This window comes from Callospermophilus lateralis, chromosome 11, assembly GCF_048772815.1.
Source record: "Callospermophilus lateralis isolate mCalLat2 chromosome 11, mCalLat2.hap1, whole genome shotgun sequence".
Lineage (NCBI taxonomy): Eukaryota > Metazoa > Chordata > Mammalia > Rodentia > Sciuridae > Callospermophilus > Callospermophilus lateralis.
In genome coordinates this window covers 85,485,355-85,498,726 of record NC_135315.1, presented here as the reverse complement: position 1 = coordinate 85,498,726, position 13,372 = coordinate 85,485,355, and the positions used below count along the sequence as shown (strand labels likewise).

The 13,372-nt window shown below is 35.5% G+C and overlaps 1 pseudogene; it reads right to left on the bottom strand.

Annotated features, from left to right (window-relative positions):
• Positions 1–4,047: 4,047 nt before the first annotated feature.
• On the bottom strand, positions 4,048–10,952 carry LOC143410645 (leucine-rich repeat-containing G-protein coupled receptor 4-like; annotated as a pseudogene).
• Positions 10,953–13,372: the final 2,420 nt, after the last annotated feature.

The following is a 13,372-nucleotide window of genomic DNA, read 5'->3' as shown; positions in this document are numbered from 1 at the left end:
GCTCTGTCTAGTTCATAATTTGAATAACTGGTAGAAGTATAATGTGAAAACGGACAGTGGCTAAAAATAGCACATAAAGTTGATACTGATCAAAGAGTAATACACCATCCTTGATGAAGTTTAGATCTACAAAATTTGACACAGGACAATGAGATATGATAAAAATATTAACAATCAAAGACAATTCTGGAAGTAGAAGCTATAATAAAACATGATATGCCAGCTAGAGGCATAGAGCATGGGAGACCCTGAGTTTGATTCCCCTACCACAAAAAAAAAATAAATATGCATGCTTAAAACTTCTTAAATGGAATATTTTTAAATTTTAGTAACAACAGTGAAATGAAGAAAATCAGAGGAATCCAAATGAGTAATAAATTGATCAAAGAATAAAACTTATTTAGTAGAGTTTTTTCATTCTCTACCCTAATAATTCAATATTGGCATGTCTGGCTGAAACCTTTCATTAGAACATTTTGAGAATCAGTAATATCAAAAGACCCTAAACTGTTTTAGGGCTTCACAAGGAAGAAAACTTTAGGAGAAATTTCCCAACAAACATAACCTAATGCAAGCACAGTGGAAAACTCACAGGTTTTATCTATGAAAGAAAAAGAATTTTAATCAATGGTTTTTCTCTTAATAAATTTCCAAAAATAAGCTGTTGAACTTTCTGATCCTAATTTACTCCTCTATAATATTAAGGAAATAATCTACATCACAGTCATACTATCTAATTAATCCTCAAAATTTCTAGTTCCGGATCTGACAGTTTTAAGAGTAAATTGTATCACCTGAATGCCAAAGCTTTTGCACTGTAACTTTTTGGTATGGGAATCTAAGATATTATATACTTCCCTTCCTCCTTTAGATGTTTTATTTTTTAAAAATTGCTTTATAAAAAAATCCCTTTTCTTCATGCTTCAGGGTCATCATTATGACAATTACATTATATGTTAACAATACTTGAGACCCAAAGACTATGAGGCAATTCCATACTGTGGGTACACATATTTGAATGTAGTCAAGTCTTGTGGTCTCTTATACTGCCTTTACATTATTGGGGCCAAGAAGTCATAAAGAAGGGTATAAAAAGCATTAAAAGATTTTCCCAGAAAGTTTTACTTACTAATGTCTTTTCTTACTACTCATTTATTTTCACTTTCATGATATATTTGAGATTTTTTTTTTACTGGTTCTGTAACCTGTAAGTGAATAATGACTTTTCCTTACAAATTCCTGTATGACATTGTACAAAAATCATGCCATTTTCAATTAGTTTTAAAAATAATTATTCCTAGACATTTACAGATGAAACAATATGTCTTGGATTGCTTCAAATAATCTAAGAGGCAGAAGGATTGAGGGGCTAGTGAATAAGGTGAAGATGAAACAGGGTTTATTGTGTGTTGTGGTTTTGGTGGTGGGTATGGTAAGGGGAGAGGGAGAGGGGTACCTAAACCATTCTTTTTATTGTGAAAATTTCAAACACATATACATTTTAAAACAGGAAGAGGCATACACATTTACTAACACCTACAAAATGTGTCCAAAATTAAGAGGAACTAAGTTTTGATTGTGATCTAATTTGCTGTGGTTCAGGGATTCACTTAAATTTCATTAAACCCATTGTTTTCTCATTTGTCCAAAGAGAGCTTGGAGATTGTAATACTACATTTCTAGGCAACTGACTACAATTAATATCATGTAGATATTTTTAATCATTTGCTTTTAAATAAAGATTATATTGGTGGTATTCACTTATATTTCAAAATATGTTTTCCACAATATAGTTCAGATTTAAGACAGGATAAAAGTTTTAAGTTTAAGTGTTCTTAAATATTGACAGATAACTATCAAACAATATTTTCTAATGGTTACTTCCAAAATTTTTTCTAATACTGTCTTTTCTATTTAAAACTTTTTAAATTTGTCTCCATAATAGTTAATAAATGCATTAACATACTTAGTTACAAATTCAGGCAAAATATATTGCTTTCTAGAAACTTTAATAATTCAAAACACAGAGTAGAGTATTGTATTTCATACAATATATAGCACAGTTTACCACAGATTTTATATATCTGCTTTCTATTTTTTAAATGAATGAAAAGTTTTCAATAACTTGAATTTTGAGAAAACAAGTTTAATTAAGATTACTACCAAGTTATGATTTAATATTTATCAGATGTTTAAATATACAAACCATGATAGAAAATTTTAAAACTTGTAAATATTTGGCCTTACAAAATTACAACACACTGTAAATACGTCCCTCCCACATTTTATACAAACTACATGATTTTGATACACAAAGATTCTGTTTTTACACTGACAATGTACAACCGAGATTATTCACAATGAAAAAAGTATATAAACCACAATTTAACATTCTGCTACTGGCAGCCACTATAAGAGGTAGCTTTAATTAAATGAAATTAACAGAAACCATGTTTCCCAACTTGTGTTGTAAAAATAATTTACATAAGATAAAAATTCTTTATATGCACAGTATGTACAGTTTAATTATTAAACTGTAATCTAGCTTAATTTTTTAGTATATCCAGGATAATAATATGGCAGTAGGTTTGCTATTTAGTACATTGTTCAAAAAACATATTGAGCAATTATAACTTTAAGACTCCACAAAAAAACATGGCAGAAGACCCTATATGAGAATCAGGTAAAATTTTTAATTTTCAAAGACATAGGACTAAACCTTATCCTTCCCCCCCCACTTAATGATATGTCTGTCTAGTGTAACAAGAACTCAGCATATGAACTATTGAATAGGTTTTTTTGTAAGTCATGGTATGGGAAAATTTTATAGAAGCTTCCAAGTAATAACATAAGTTTAGGAGAATCCAGTTAACTAAGAAATAAATTTAAGTGCTTTGTGTCATATTTATTTTCAGCTTCCTCCAATTAAAAAAATGACCCCAGTTTACTTTCTGTATAATCCATACTGTAAATAGATGACATAAGAACAAAACTGGAAAATATCAGTAGAACCAATGATATTAAGAAGCATTCATTAATGGGAACATTACATGGAGCCATCAAATCCCTTAGGTATTATTAAAATCTCATTAGTAAGTAGTGTTGCCAAAACTACTTAAACTAACACATCAATTAGCCATTTATTTTGTACTAGTAATATAATTGCAAAACACTGAAAATCATGGTGAGCATAATAAAGCAATGTAAAATGACCCCAAACAAATGTACTGATTTTTTTATTCTAACAGCTGTTAATATGGTTTTTAAAACATCTTCAGGTTTATATAGATTTATAAAGCAATTGAACAAAATTTGTGATTCTCATGTAATAGTGGAAATAGAAAACAATGATACCTATGTGTACTTTCACAGTTCTACTTGGGAGACAATCCCTTTTTTGGCCCTGTAGTAAGTTGTCCTGAGATTAATGATCAAATATTAGGTAAAATCAGCAAGACGTTTTTGTCAGTTATATAAAGTGACATTTTGAACTACCTTTTTTAAAAATATTAACAGCTGTCCTTTATCTTGTGCTTAATTCAGAAATAGGTCTAAATTTGCTCCTTATGGATCTGAAAAACCTAAAAGTTATATTGCTGTACCACACCCAAAATCCTTTTCAAGTTCTGTTTTAAATAGACCACCATTCCTTGGACATTGCATTTTTCACCAATTAATAATTTAGGCACCTGTTCTTTGAAAAATATCCAATTTGAAAAATAAACTGCCACCTTCCCTTCTATGTGACACCAGGCAGTGATTACAGAAGTGCATCCCAGATGAAAGAACAGAATAGAGTTCACTCTATAAACACTGTGAATTTGCTTGATGGGGGAAACAGTTACAAACACAGTAGTTCAGTCTTTACCTCTTGGTAGATTGCTTTTTTTTGTTTATTTGTTTTATTTTTTAAATTTTTTTTTTTTTGCCATTTCACCAAGATTTTATTAAGTTCACTTAAATAAGTTTTTCTTTTTGATTGGTATTTTTTTATTTTTATTTTTATATTTTATTGGTTGTTCAAAACATTACAAAGCTCTTGACATATCATATTTCATACATTAGATTCAAGTGGATTATGCCTCTTGGTAGATTGTAAGCGTAGCACACCAAAGGGAATCCTCAACTCTAATAGAAGCAGGCTTGTCCACACACCTGCACTTGGTCAGAACTGTCTGAGATAAAGGAGTCTTCTTCATCTGCATAGTCAGAGTGGGCTGACTGTGTGCCAAAATCAGACCAATATTTCACTGGTCTTTGACAAGAAGCCACTGCCAATGCAGGACAGCTGTGTGATTTTATTAAGTGTTTGCATGATACTGGTTTTGTCAAAAGAAAAGATTCACAGCAGTCACATACAGTCAGGTTACCCTGCAAGTGTGAGTACATGCCATAGTCATAGTAGAAATCCTGTTCCACACAACCACCTTGGCTACTGATGGAAACTGAAACTGATCCACTTTTCTTGGTAATGCGTCACTTCAGTAACTTCCAGTCTTCTTTAAATTTTGGATTGAAGAAAACATACAGGACCAGATTTAAGCAAGCAGGCAATGGGAAAAATATCAGAGTAACAGACTTCATTATTTCAGGACTGATAGAGATTGCAGTGGTCAATGGTGCAAATGAGAAAAATGCAACAGGGCAAAAAAAGATGCAGTTGATGAAAATTAGCCAAGCAACATGCTTAATCATGCTAGATTGTGAGTTTTCTGAGAGGTCTTCTTTTTCCAAGTTTCAGTAAAGTTTAGTGTAGATGATGGCCATTAATAAAAATGCTAGTGAGTTTAACAGCACCAAAGTTACAGTAAATCCTAATGATGGCGTCTCTCCTGTGGGAAATGGCAAGCACAAGGGTGATGCAGAATATTCCCCTCTATGGAAAAGGGGGAAACAGCCTGATACTTCAGCACCCAGAAAAGCAAAAAGGGCCGCAATCTGGAACTGCTTGAGATGATTGCTTTTCCCATTTTTCATGATATTTTTTGCAGATAACCTTCTTTTAACAGCTGCTAACATTAATAAAAATATGGCACTTTCTGAGGAAAAAACTGTAAGGAACACAGATGCTTTGCAGCCACTGCCAGTCTCCCACCAAATCTGCCCCAGGATACAACATCAAGAAAAGTTAAGATGCCAGTATAGATTCCCATGAATAAGTTAGACACAGAAATCAAGCCTATGAACAACTTGGAGGAAGGGAGTGATGTACAAGATGTGAAGGTTTTTAAAATGACTAGCAGGTTGAAAAACAATGCAACTAAGAAAATGAACCACATGGTGGGGCGTATCATCCAGCTTCCAGGAAATATTCACGGGGCTTAAAAGCACCTAACATTAAAAAGAAACAGAAACATGAAAGACAATTTAGAAAATACCATATTTTATTTAATATTCTTGATAGAATGACTAATGATGGTTGAATCTAGAATAAATCAGCTACCTAATTGAATTGAACCAAACTGAAAAAAAAATGCTTTTAAGATATTTCAGTCACAGACTAGGCTACTTTAAAAATTAAGCAGCTTAATATCTTGGGGTAGCTGGCACACACCTATAATCCCAGGGACTGAAGAGGTTTAAGCGGGAGGGGATGGCAAGTTCAAGGCCAGCCTCATCAAATAAGCAAGATCCTGTCTCAAACTAAAAACATAAAAAGGGCTCCAGGGAGGGTACTTAGTAGTAAAGCTCCCCAGGGTTCAATCACCAGTACTGAAACAAAACATAACCAGGATTAGTTTCTTTTATTATTTGGTAAGGCCATATAGAGATATTTCCAAGAAATTTTCTACATTTTCTTTTACTTTATTCTTTTTTTGAATATTTTTTTTAGTTGTAGATGGACACAATATCTTTTTTTTATGTGGTGTTGAGGATTGAACCCAGTGCCAAGCAAGCACTCCGCCACTGAGCTATAACCCCAGGCCTCTACTTTTCCTTATACTAAATATACAAAGCACAGTATCTAGCAAATAAAGTTACTTAAAATATTGAGGGTCTGGAATCAGATGGTTCATAACTTGCTACTCTTACCTTGAAAAAGCCACTTAAGCCTAATAAGTTGCATTTTCTGATATGTAGATAATAATGCCTACTTAATACAGTTGACTGCTTAAGTAAATTTGCATACATAAATACTTAAGCAGGCTTCTGGGCACATACTGGAACTTTAGTAAATATTAGCTTTTTTTTCTTTCTTCCTTATCCCTATGTACTTCATTTTTTAAAAAATATTTGTATTAGTTGTTGATGAACATTTATTTGTTTGTTTGTTTGTTTACATGTGGTGCTGAGAATCGAACCCAGTGCCTCCAACATGGCAAAAGCTTTACCATTTACCACTGAGCCATAACCCCTGCTCTCTATGTATTTTATAACTGTATATGTATGTATATACACAGATTTGTAACATTTTAAACCCAGTTTCTTATGGCATTTAACAGCAACCTGCTGAAGTTGGTTATGGTAGATAATCAATGTTAAATATTCATACAAAGCTTGGCACAAAACAAAACCCCTATATAATAGTAAAACATATATATATATATATATATATATATACACACACACACACACACACACACACACATACTTATATACATACACATATAGGATCGCAAGAATGCACTTAGTAGCTGAATTGCTGGTTCTAATAACTGACTTTGACATGCTAGTAATGTCACAAATGAAAAATATTTCATTTAGAATTAGGAAGTGAAAATGTTTGACTATAAAGAACAAGATAACTATGTATTATGATTGCCTAAAAGATGTTTTAACTTTCTGAACTGTCATGAAATTTGACATATACAATAGAACTACAGTTCTGCATCATTTATCTGATTTTCAATGAACACAAAATTTTTAGTCAAATTTCTTTTCACTCTGAACCGTCAGGAAGTGCTAGAATGAAAGTTCTTTCTCACATTTTATTAGTGGAGAGGGTAGTATAGGGACTAACCCCAGGGGTGTTCTACCACTAAAGTATATACCCAGCCTTTTTCACTTTTTATTTGGAGACAGGATCTCTCTAAATTGGCGAGGGTCTCATTAAGTGGCTGACACTGGCCCTGGACTTGCAGTCCTCCTGCCTCAGTCTCCAGAATGAACCCGATTATAGGTGTGTCCAGTACTACAAAGAATGCTGTTTCCTGCCAGGTGAAATGGCACACACCTATAATCCCAGAGGCTCTGGAGGCTGAGGCAGGAGGATCATGGATTTAAAGCCAGCCTCAGCAACTTAGCAAGGCCTTAAGCAACTCAGTGGGACCCTGCCTCTATAAATAATATATAAAAAAGGGCTGAGACTGTGGCTCAATGGTTAAGCACCCCTGGGTTCAATCCCCAGTACCACTGTCCCCTCCAAAAAGTATGTTGTTTCCTTCTCACTGATCATCAGTTCTGTGTAAAATCTCCAACACTTGAATCATTCATGGGCAAAAGAGTAAACTGCACTCCTGTCAAAATTTAATATCTGCACAATAAAATAAATTACATAAATAATTCATGCTAGTTGCACTTACTCATCTGTTAAAATTAAGTTTGTTCTCCTTCTCCACACAAGGAAATGGGTTAAATATTCAAAGCATACATACATAGACCCTTCAGAAGCTCACAATTCAGCATCAGTTATTAGTGAATTCACAGCACTGATGATTCTAAGTTATAAAATTAGTGGACAACCCGGGCATGGTGGCACACACCTGCAATCCGAGTGGCTCAGGAAGCTGAGACCAGAGGATTGTGATTTCAAAGCCAGCCTCAGCAACACTGAGTTGCTAAGCAACTCAGTGAGACCCTGTCTCTAAATAAAATATTAAATAGGGCTGGGGATGTGGCTCAGTGCCTGAGTGCCCCTGAGTTGAATCCCTGTTACCCCGTCACCCTCCCTACCCCCAAAATTAATGACCAGTTCATCCTGTGACATCATACTAATAGGAATCTATTTGGTAGCACCTGATTTAACAAAAAATATTTAAAATCTTGCCTTTATGGTAAAAGTATAAATCCAAGTTCTCTGGTAGGCAAGGCAGAATATGACATTACAATCAAGTAAATATTGGCATCAGTTAATAACTTTCCTAAAACTACAACTTCAATGAATTAAATAAGAAATAATAGACAAGATTGCATTTAAAAAATTATAGGTGCATGCTTATAATCCCAGTGACACAGGATGCTAAGGCAGGAGGATCACAAGTTCAAAACTAGCTTCAGCAACTTACTGAGGCCCAAAAACAACTTAATGGGACACTGCCTCAAAATGAAAAAGTAAGACAGGTTGGTGATGTGGCTCAGTGGTTAACCAACCTTGGATTCAATCAATACCCAAAAATAAAATGAAATAATAATAATAATAATAAGAAGAAGAAGAAGAAGAAGAAGAAGAAGAAGACGACTGGGGACAAAGCTCAGTAATAAAGCACAAGCTTTGCATTTTGGAGGCCCTGGATTCAATCCCTGGCACTACAATAAATAAAGAATAATATAAAAACAAAAAAAATTATGGACCAGTGACTTACTTCAGAACTGGTTCTAGACCTAAAGGACCATCAAGAAATTCCCTCTCCAACTTGATGTACATGACCCTCCCCTGCAAGAGCTTGTTAATATGCAGATTCTGATTCAGTGGTATGAGCCTGAGATTCTGCAAGAGATGCTGGTACACTGACCACACTATGAATCAGAAGGCCTTACAGGATCATCTAGCCCCACTCTTATAAAATAGAAATAACATCCATCGCCAGGAAGATTAGATATATTTGCCCAATGTTTACTTAAAGTAAAATATTACAGCCAAATGAGTTGATCATTACCTGTTGGGGGTGTACAATGGATAATTATTTGACTATGCTCTTCATTTTCAGCAGTGCTGGTGACATTTGCTGCATCAGTGGTACATGAATATACAACAAAGTATGTTGAATTAAAAGTGGGCAGTTCAAAAGAACCAAATGTTCCCACAATTTTCTCTCCCCTGCATGATGTTAAAGTTCAGTGTATACAAATGTGGCTGGATAACACATTAAATATGACAGTAACACAGGAAAGGCCATTTTTTCTCACAGACCTCATATTGATCCTTCCCAAACTGATTACAACACATACATTTTGATTAATGCCTTAGGGAGTGTTCTGTTTCTAAAGGTTCATGTACTTGCCTTTCTCCTTTGTCACACTATGGTATCTTGAAGGCTGTTATCTTCTATGTTTAAATTTGCATAAGAGTCACAGCCCCAAAATGCACAGTACTGATAAGCATATGGTACTGATAAAGACCTGGGGGAAAAATGTAAAATACACTCTGAGTAGCAACTTCATAGACATAATTTTGTTTTGTAAAAAGCATTTTAATCTTTGAAAACCCAACCTAAGCGTCAGAAAAGTCTAAGTATCATATAATTTAGTCTTGACAATTTATCCTCTAGGAAGCTTATCTATGTTATACACTCTGGTAAAGCTCATAAAAATGATCATAAATATACACCACAAACTTTCTCCCTTTCAATGAGGTGTCTCTTAAGAAAGGTGGATGCAAATCAAGTATATATAAAGTTTCATAATAATACTGCAATTTAAAGTAAAACTGTTGCCAGGTGCAATGACACAGGCCTATAATCCAAACTGTCATATCTAAAACAGCTTTTTTGGTCAATGATTTCTCCAGCCCTAACAATGATTCCATGGGGTGCCTGACATCCTCTCATGAAATACCCTTTCTACTTAAAGCAGGTAGTATTTCTACCCCCAAACACTGGCCTCTCATAAGCCAAAGCCCATTAGAGCACAGGATATTTTGGGGAAACATGCTAGAGACAGTGGTACAAGAAATTTATCTGGTTTAAGAGAGAGCCCCAGGCAGATGAGTGTCGACTCCGTCCGGCAGAGTCGAACAAAAGAATGACAAGGACCACGTGGAACTGTGACAGGTTTTATTGAAGGCGCAACAAGAGGAACCCGGTACCAAGAAAGTGCGTAGTATATATAGGACTTTGGAGCCAATCACAGAGGAAATCACATCTCAACCTTGTGGACACATAATAGGAAAGACAGGAAGCATTTACTGGGCCCGAGCTCTTGTGGTTTCAAGCGGCCAATGGGGTGGACTTCCTGGTACAGGCACAAACTTGTTTATGCCAAAGGCGACTGATTTGGCCCAAAAGAAAGCCCCATCTTTCCTTGGGCAGGGGACAGCCCTAGGCCATAGGAACTGTCCCCGACAGATGAGGTGGCACATTCTTGTATTCCCAGCTACTTGGAAGGCTAGGCTAGGAAGATGGTAAGTTTAAAGTTAGCCTGTACAACTTAGTGATACCATATCTCAATATAAATCCTTTTTAAAAGGGCTGGAGATGTAGCTTAGTGGTAGATTGCACATGCAAGATCCTTGTTCAATCCCCATACTCATATATTATATATATGAGTATATATATATATATATATATATATATATATATATATATATATATATATATATTTTGTCTCTCTCTCTCTCTCTCTATATATATATATATATATATATATATAGAGAGAGAGAGAGAGAGAGAAAATCTGTAGGAAGCCTGTACATTCCCTTTCCTTAGCTAATTCATGTGGTTAAACCAACTCCAGTTGGCTTCTCTGATTCTTCAGCCCAAACATTCACACTGGGTCAAGCAGGGAGGCAGAAATTTATGGGGGATAAACATGCATCCTCCCTGCCATCTGGAGCCACCCCAATTCCTGTGAAACCTCCTAACGTAGCCCTCTCCCCATTAGTCCTACTCAGGTAAGTGCTGTCTGGTTCTAAGCACTCAGTTTGAGAAAGAACCTCCTTCATTGGCCTCTCACATCCTTTGATTATCTCTTTGATGGGTATAAATGGTCTTTAACTTGTCCAGCTCACACATCTGGTAAGTGGCAGAGCTGAAGGTTTGGACATTCAGGCTTTTAACCACCAAGTTTAATGCCATATACGATCTAGCCTCATTAAACTAAAAAAAAAAAGCAAAACAAAAAAATAGGGCCCTGAGCCAAACCAAAAAAAAAAAAAAAATTGAAATCCCACTCCATATTTTATACTTGGCCTTGAACACACCTTGTAAGTATTGCTGAGAAATAAAGTTGATGGTGCCAATTTTGTACAGTCTGGTAGTCATTTGCACTGCTCACCAATGACTTCTGGCTCTTCACCTTCTGGGAACTTGCAGGATTGCACTTCCAGGTCACGTGACTAGTCCTGACCAAAGTGTGTGCATGGAAGGAGTTTGTGCCATTCCTGGGTGGAGCATTTAATGCTAGTGAGAGATGAGCCTGAGATATGTCTCTCTGATAGGACAAACAATAATGCCCGTTAAGATGTTTTCTCCATTGAGCAGAGCCCTCTACCAAACTAACATGGTCACATAATGTGAGCAAAACACAGATCTTTTTGATTTTAAGCCATTGAAATTTGGGGGTTAATATCTATCATAGCCTGCTGTAGTCTATCCTGACTGATTTAGCTAGCCTCCTATATCCATAGTTCAACCAGTTGAGGATCAAAAACTTTCTTTAAAAAAATTTCTTTGAGGGCCGGGGCTATAGCTCAGTGGCAGAGTGCTTGCCTAGCATGTGTGAGGCACAGGGTTTGATCCTTACACTGCATAAAAAATAAAAAAAAATAAAATAAAATAAAGGCATGCTGTTCATCAACAACTACAAAAATAAAAGTAAAAATATTTTTTTTTAAAAAAACTGCATTTATGGGATAGGGTGTGGCTCAGTGGTAGAGCACTTGCTAGCATATGTGAGGCACTGGGTTTGATCCTCAGTCTCACATTTTAAAAAATAGATAAAACAAACAAATAAAATAAAGGTATTGTGTCTATATGCAACTAAAAATATTTTAAAAATTGCATTTTTACTGAACATGTATAGACATTTCTTCTTGTCATTATTTCCTAAACAATACATTATAACAAGTATTTTCATAGAATTTACATTGTACTATTTTTATAAGTAATTTAGAGATAATTCAAAACATACCAAAAATAAGTATAGGTTATACAAATATTATGCCACTTTGTATAAAGTGTTGAACATCCATGGATTTGGGAGTCCAGGAGAAGTTCTGAAACCAGACTCTCAAAGATACTGAGGGACAACTGTACATACAGTATGATTGTTTACTCATTGATTCAACCATTTTTCTGCCCAAGAGTGAAAGCTCAAGCCAAAGTCCTGAAGGTCCTAGTTTAATACATCTGGGATGCGGAACAGACCTGTGCAGCTTTCTGGTAAACCCAAGTGATTCTAATGGTCTAGTAAGGCTGAGATTCCTGCATGGCTAAATCTTTTGATGATAGATTAAAATATGGTGTCTACACTTGAGGGCTACCTAGACTGAGAAGACAAGCCCAGAGCCAGAATAATCACACTACTAACAGGGTAAATGACCTGAAATATTCAAAAGTAAGTAAGAATACATAAGCAATTGATGAACAATAAAGCTTTACATGTAATAGAAAGTAGATATGCTTCTTGGAAAATCCATTCATCCCATTTAATAGAAAGTAGAAATGCTTCTTGGCAAATCCATTAATCACATGTAGTAGAAAGTAGAAATGTTTCATGACAAATCCATTCATCACATGTAGTAGAAAGTAGAAATGCTTCTTGACAAATCCATTCATCAACTCTGTGACTCCAGACCAGGTACCCAAGCTGTCAGTTTAACATGTACACTATTATCTGTCACTATGCTTCCAGTTATGTAAAACAAAGCTTAAAAAACCTTTAAAGATGTGGCCCAGGGTCAAAACAGTTTGTACATCCCTGAATTGGACTCCAGATCCAGGCTTTTATCTATCTAGGGCCCAAGGCCTTGACTGATTCATTTAAGGCCCGTGCTTCTCTTTCAGTTTTCTCTCTTTTCTCCCTTTATCTTGAACCATGTATTCTGGCTGCATTAAACTGCCTGTCACTGAAGGCCCACACCATGCTACTTACTGCACACTACAGTGCTTTGACTCCTGCTGTTGTGTCTGTCTGGCATGCCTTACTTCAATTCTCACCACCTTGTTTCTGAACCCCAGCCAGGTCATTGAATATGTGATTGGGTGACCCAATCCCTGGTGCTATGACTGCCCCCATGAGCACATTCCTTTACTGGCTCACTGAGCACCTCTATCATTAGATTCCAGTTGGGTCTCAGTTTCTTTTCTCTGAGTCATGTAACTAGCATTGGGGACACTGTGCTAAAGCACCATCCATAGCCCCATGCATGCTTATTACTTCAGCTAAACCAAATCCCTGCAACCCACAAGACAGATCCTTCCGACAAGACCACACAGTATCATATTTATGAAAGGACTTTGTTTTCTTGTAGTTTTGTGATCACTGTACAATTCTC